Consider the following 7,559-nt stretch of genomic DNA (forward strand, 5'->3'; position numbering starts at 1 on the left):
ATTTCACATAGGTGTGATGTCATATGGTATTTGTCTTTCTCAGACTGACTTATTTCACTTAGCATTATACCTTCTAGATCCATCTGTGTTGTTGCAAATGGCAAGATTCCTTTCGTTTTGATGGCTGAGCAATATTCCATTACATATATGCACATCTATATATTCCATTATATATATCCCAGATCTTCTTTATCCATTCATCTATGGATGGATGCTTGGGTTGCTTCTATATATTGCCTATTGTAAATAATGTTGCAATAAACATAGAGAGACATGTATCTTTTCAAATTAGTATTTTTCATAGTCTTTGGGTAAATACCTAGTAATGGAATACTGGATCTTATGGCAATACTAATTTTAATTTTTTGAGGAACCTCTATACTGTTTTCCACAATGGCTGCACCAATTTGCATTCCTACTAATAGTGCCAGAGGGTTCCTTTTTCTCCACATCCTTGCCAAAATTTCTTATTTTTTGTGCTTTTGATTTTAGCCATTCTGACAGGTATAAAGTGATATTTCTTGTAGTTTTAATTTGCGTTTTCCTGATGATGAGTGATGTTGAGCATCTTTTCATGTGTCTGTTGGCCATATGTATGTCTTCTTTGAAAAATGTCTATGCATGTTTTCTGCCCATTTTTAATTGGACTATTTTTTGAGTGTTGAGTTGTATAAATTCTTTATGTATTTTGGATATTCACTTCTTATGGGATATATCATTTGCAAATATCTTCTCTTTTTTGGTAGGTTGCCTTATGGTTTTGTTGATGTCTTCCTTTGTCGGACAAAAGCTTTTTATTTTGATGCAGTCCCAATAGTTTATTTTTGCTTTTGTTTCCTTTGCTGGAGGAGACATACTTAGAAAAATATTCCCATGGATGATGTCAAAGAAATTACTGCTTATGTTTTCTTCTAGGAATTTTATGGTTCAAGTCTCAGATTTAGGTCTTTAATCCATTTTGAGTTTATTTTTGGTCCAGTTTCATTCTTTGCATGTGGCTGTCCCTTTTCCCAATTCCATTTGTTGACAAGACTGTCTTTTTTCCCATTTCATATTCTTGTCTCCTTGTTCTTTGCTTTTAGTTAAAAAATATATTAGTATAAGGAAGATATCAACAAGAAGACATTTCCAGAAAGAAGAGAAAGGACTAAAAGAGCAAGGATGGAAGGAAGGAAGGAAGGAGAAAGAAAAGAAGGAAGACGAAATCTCAAAACACTTTTCTCTGAAGTACTAAGACAAAACAAAATCAAATCAAAGCAATAAAACTTCCAAATTGATACAAGTTACATATAAGCAACACCAATAAATATGAATGAATGAATGAATGAATGAATGAATGAAACAGCATGTTCTTTCTTCTGATTCACTTTTATTCCTTATTTCATTGATGGCTACACTATAAACAACAGAAAAATGAACATCATATTTTCTACTCTTTGTAAGCCTCTCCCGTAGCACTCACACATAAGTGTCAGCTAAACATTTTAAATTCAGTTGGATTTTTTTTCCAGTATGGTAGAAATGATGATACTTTTTCAGCTACTTTCCCTTTTATATATTTTCAAGATACTTTAAAAGTAAGCAATTTACTGTTAAGTGTCTCATAAATGAAAAAAATGAGTTATTATTGTTATTTTACTAGCTCTGTCTTCTTGTGTCTACACAGAGCTTTTCCATCAATAACTCTGTCTTTTGGGATGGTACTCAAAAGGGTGTCTCTCAATCATACCTTGCTACACATTTTTTTTTTTTAACATGGAAGAATTTTCCTTTGGGGTGTTACGAGGAGTAATTTGCAGTGAACTTAGAAACATATTGTCTTGGGCTCCTCCACTCCCACCCACACCCCATCCCCCCGGTTCCCTCAGCTCAGGCTGGTCCACCCAGTTCCTGGGAGGATGAAGTTTGTGTATAAAGAGGAGCATCTGTTCAAGAAGTGCTGCCCTGAGGGTGAGAAGATCTGAAAGAAATACCTGGACTGGATTCTGGCGATAGTAGAAAAGGCTCGGATAGAAGACCTGGACAAAAAGAACTAACTGGTGCCTTTTCATCTCACAGTTGGTCAGTTCCACTTTTTGTTTTTTTCCTAAGCTTGCTTTATTTATTTATATGAGAGAGAGAGAGTTCATGCGAGCGGGGGCGGGGAGGCACAGAGACAGAGGGAGAGAGAATCTCCAGCAGGCTCCCTGCCGAACACAGAGCCAAATGTGGGGTTCAATCTCATGACCCTGAGATCATAACCTGAGCTGAAATCATGAGTTGATCGCTTAACCGAATGAGCCACCCGAACCCCCCTACGGTTGGTCAGGTCTACTTCTTGATCTGGAAGCAAATTCATCTCTGAGCTGAGGATGTCTTGTTTTTCTTTGTCAACAATGCCATTCCACCCACCAGTGCCACAATGGGTCAACTATACCAGGGACACCATGGAGACTTCTTTCTATACATCGCCTACAATGACGAAAGTGTCTCTGGTCTAAGAAGCTGCTGCCCCTGAGATGGTGGGTCCCAATCTACAGAGAGAGAGGTGGCCACCTGTCCTTGACCTACTCCTCCTTCAGGTTCACCCAGCACCTCCTTTCTTCAGGACCTGTACTTCCAAATGTTTGAGGCTTTCCTCCAGCCCCTCTTAGCAGGAAGGTTAATGGGGGTGTGTGTGTGTGGCTTCTCACACCTCTCCTTTCCTCCCTTTCTCTTACCACATTTCTGACTCTGCTTAGACTTCTTGATTGTCAGTCTCTGTCACATCCAGGGAGAGCTATGACCTGTGATAATGATTGAAAGGTAAAAAAAAGCAAAATTACTGTACATAGTTTCCTTAATAATATTTGTTTATAACCCAGAACATGCCTTCCATAGAGTATAAAACTTTAGTGAGGGATTCCAAATATGCAATACCAACAGTCATTACCTCTATCATCACCAATAACAACTAAATAAATACCTCCATGATAGAAGTGTGAGGAAAATTCCTCTCTGGTCAGAAAGGATAACATCTTTGTATTTATTGCTGTAACATTTTCCAGTTATGGTAGTTTCAGTTTATAATATTTCTTATGAAAAAAACCAAATAAAAATAAATAGTAAGAGACTGTAAAGAAACCCATTTAGGATGAATGTTCAGATTATAAATACTGAACACATGAGTGATTACCAGCATAATGCACATGGATAGCCTACTTCAATGTGTCAAAAAATTGCAAAAGCAGCACTTTATTAATAGATGACATAATGATATTTTAATATTTTTGTCATCAGGAAGCTGCTTGGCTGCAAATGATCTTCACTGGAAGCATTTGGTGATGAGATGTTATTTTTTTTGAAATATGTGTAAATTTTTCCATCAAACCTTCAGTTAAAAATACTATCTCAGAAATGCAATTTTCCTGAATTTTTTTAAATAAAGCATCCTAGAAATATTCATTTACATGAAAATCTATTTCAATAGCTATAAAACAGTCATGCTAGTTACAAGAGGTAGATTTTGTCCTAATTTTTGTATATGCTATTGAGCTACAAGAATAAAAATCTCACCAAAAAATTAGTTTAATGGAAATTAAGACTATGAATGCACAACAAAGCTAACACTACCAGTTGAAAATGGTTTTAAAAATAAAAAGAATCATTCAAATCAGTGCTAAGTACAAAGGAAATTGGAATTCAATTTCCAACCTTTAATGAAATAGTTTCATGTTTCATAGACTTTTTTTCTAAAGATGGTTTTTCGAGTCCTCCTCCAATCTTCTTTTAAATACTCCATAATTTTAAAGGCTATTGACAAAGGATGTAGCAAAAATTCAACTGCAATATATCCTGACTGCCTTGGAATATGTGATACTCATTCATTCATTTATTCACTCAACAAACGCTTATTAAATGCCTACTCTTGCCGAGTCATGTTCCCTGAAAAAAATTCTTCCCTTGTGATCTAGTGGAGAAGCAATTAATAACGAAAGTAAGTGAAATAGATAGCATGTTAAAAAAATAATTACGAAAAGGGAAAAAAAAAATGATGCTTAGTGAGATTAGAAATGCCTGAGGGAAGAGTATCCATGGAAAGCTTCTCAGAGAAGATGGGCTTTGAGTAAAAATGGGTTTGAAAAGCTAACAAATTAGCCATGCAGATATTAGATGGAGGAATATCCTTCTGCTGGGGTAAGGGCTTGCCTGATATGTTCAAGAAACAGGCCAGATGGGACACCTGGATGGCTCAGTTGGTTGGGCGTCTGCCTTCAGCTCAGGTCATGATCCCAGGGTCCTGGGATTGAGTCCCACATCAGGCTCCTTGCTGGGCAAGGAACTTGCTTCTCCCTCTGCCTGCTGCTCCTCTGTCTCTCTCTGACAAATAAATAAATAAAATCTTGAAAGAAGAAAGAAAGAAAGAAAGAAAGAAAGAAAGAAAGAAAGAAAGAAAGAAAGAGAGAAAGAAAGAGAGAAAGAAACCAGAGACCTTTGTGGCCAGAGCTGAGAGAACAAAGAGATGAACAGAGTTGTCAGAACAGTAATGAGAAGCCAGCTATGGAGAGTCTTAGAAGGCGTCATAGGGATTTGGCTTAGCTATGAATGAGATGGGAGTCATTGGAAAGTTTTGAGTAGAGGACTGACATCATTCATCTGAAATATTAACATGATCTCTCCGACTGTCCTGGTAAAAAAGACATTATAGGGAGCAAGGCCAGAAAGGGACATAGTCAAATTGTTTTCCACCTATTTCTTAAACAAGAAAATATTGACTTCTGTGGCTTGAAGATGTATCCTTAATAAGTCTACATTATATATTCTTATATATCACATATAACAGTAATATATATCATTTTTAAGATTTCAGACATTAATATATGTAAGATATTATATAAAAGTTACACATGTACGTACCACTTAGGTTAAGCAATCAAAAATAACCACCCACAGCCTGTGAAGATTGCCCTGCCTCGAGATGATGCCTTCTTCTTCCTCATCCCAGAGATAATCGCTACCATGAATGTAATGGTTATGATGCTATGATTCATACTTCACATTTTTTTAAAGGACATCTATGATTGTAAGTGTATTTCCTTTTCATCCATTAATAGTGTGTCGGGGAAAGAGAAATCCTTCAAGGGTTTCAAACAGAGTGAAGGTAATGCAGTGAATTGTTTACAAAATGTTGGAAAGATGAGGAAGTAAAAACAGATAAGAAGACAACCCAGAGTCCGCAAGAGCTTGGATCCTTTAACCCTGAAGCTGCTGCCACCAGGATGATTCTACCAACAAAAGGTGCAAAGCCAGGAGCCTGTATCCCTGCCTGTGTCCTGGAGAAGCTCAGGAGACCGAAGTCCCTGAGGCAGGGGCTTCCCTCCTCCACACAGAGGCCAGAGACACCTGCCGCTGTAAGGCCACCAAGGCCCAGCTACAAGAAGAAAGAAAGGTGATAAAGAGAAAATGGAAACTAGCTGGTAATGAAATCTAGGAAAAGTAGTTTTCAGACTTTCAGCTCTCTGCCATATATAGAAAAAACACGACAGGTTGGAATAGAGTGCGGAAAAATTCAACAAATAGCCAGTACACTTCAATATAATCTTAATTTTTAAAGGATTTGTTTTTTATCCCATTAGGTAGATCTTTAAACTTTCCCAGAATTAATTTCTGTCTTGGTGTAGAGGTTCAATTTTACTTTTTCTTAATATACTACTAATAATTGATATTTATACCACAGGCTCCCCAAAAAACAATACCAATTTTATCATATTTTATGCTTACCCATTTATTAAGTTCTTTTTCAGGGCTCTGTTTTCTATTGCATAAATAAATATATTTAATTATCTCCGTACCAGTAATGATAGCGTATGGGCCTTAGATCAGGCAGGAAACGTTTCTCCACATTAATCTTTTTTAATATATTCTTAGTTATTCTTGGCAACTATCTCTTTCAAATACAATTTAAGACTGTGGACTTTTCTAATAAATTCTGTGGGAAATTATTAATTGCCTTAAATTCACAGAATAATTTTGACATTATATATTTATGTTACTGATTGGTATCATATCATTATGAATGTGGTATCATATCCTTAATCTCTCTTCATAAAGTTCGATGTTTTTCCACACACAAGACTTTATCTTTTGTTATATTATTCCTGATTATTTTTTGCTGTTGTTACTATAAGTAGTATCCTTCTTTTAATTACTTTAAAAGGCTAATTTGTGACGAGCATATAGGAGCACAACTGGTTTTCAAAATGTGTCTTATATCTGTGATGTACTTTTTATTCCCGTGACTTATTCATTCCATACCTGGAAGCCTGTACCTCCCACTCCCCTTCATCCATTTTACCCATCCCCCACCCCCTACCCCCTGGTAACCATCAGTTTGTTCTCAGAATTTATAGGTCAGATTCTGCTTTTCGTTTGTTTATTCACTTCTTTTTTTTTAGATTCCACATATAAGAGAAATCATATGGTATTTATCCTTCTCTGATTGACTTTTGACTTATTTACTTAACATCCATCATCTCGTAGATACAGAACTTAAAAAATGGGGAAAAAAAGAAAAACATTTCTCCTCAGATGAGAACTTTTAGGATTTACTCTCTTAACAGTTCCAGATATCACACAGCAGTTACTGGTAGTCACCACATTGTGCATAACATCCCTAGTACTTACTCATAACTGGAAATTTACACCTTTGACCACCTTCCTCCACTCCCCCCCCCCACCACACACCTCCCTCTGGTAACCACAAATCTGATCATTTTTCTATGAATTTTTGTTCATTTGTTTTGTTTTGTTTTAGAATCCACATAGAAATGAGATAATAGATTTGGGAGCGCCTGGGTGGCACAGTGGTTAAGCGTCTGCCTTCGGCTCAGGGCGTGATCCCAGCGTTCTGGGATCGAGCCCCACATCAGGCTCCTCCGCTATGAGCCTGCTTCTTCCTCTCCCACTCCCCCTGCTTGTGTTCCCTCTCTCGCTGGCTGTCTGTATCTCTGTCAAATAAATAAATAAAAAATCTTAAAAAAAAAAAAAAAGAAATGAGATCATAGATTCAACATCAACAAATTAATCTACTCTGTTTCAGATACTGTTCCGGACTCCTGGAACAGATCACCGAACAATGTGGACAGAGGAACTCCTCTACATTCACTATGTAAAGTAAAAAAAATTGTTTTTTCACTGTTTTTTGCTTTCTGCCATTCTTGTTTCAAAACCAGGAATTGAATTTTATCAAATATATGTAGCAGGATGTTAAAATTGAACAACTGAAGCCCATTTCTTCTGAAGCTCAAAGTCAATGAAGAACAACATTTTCCTCAGTCAAAATGCGTGAACAGACATGTGTGCAGGACTGGGAGGAAATGTGGCAAAACCCGGCTCTGCAATGTGTCTACTTTTCCTCATGCAAGTGAATAAATTTGAATGTGCTAGGAAGTTGTTCATCTGGCAAATTTCTTTGAAGAAACACTGAACACCTGAGAATTTATAATAAGATTATTCTCACTTTTCTTGAGTTGAAATTAATACTTGCTGGTTATGGAAACCCAAGGCAAGGGATTAAATGCATTTTCGAGGTTACTACTTTG

General features: G+C 36.6%; 1 pseudogene; it reads left to right on the forward strand.

Moving 5' to 3' along the window:
* Positions 1-1,898: 1,898 nt before the first annotated feature.
* LOC123802237 (gamma-aminobutyric acid receptor-associated protein pseudogene) lies at positions 1,899-2,497 on the forward strand (annotated as a pseudogene).
* Positions 2,498-7,559: the final 5,062 nt, after the last annotated feature.

This window comes from Ursus americanus, chromosome 10, assembly GCF_024610735.1.
Source record: "Ursus americanus isolate L20-20 chromosome 10, mUrsAme1.1.p, whole genome shotgun sequence".
Taxonomy (NCBI): domain Eukaryota; kingdom Metazoa; phylum Chordata; class Mammalia; order Carnivora; family Ursidae; genus Ursus; species Ursus americanus.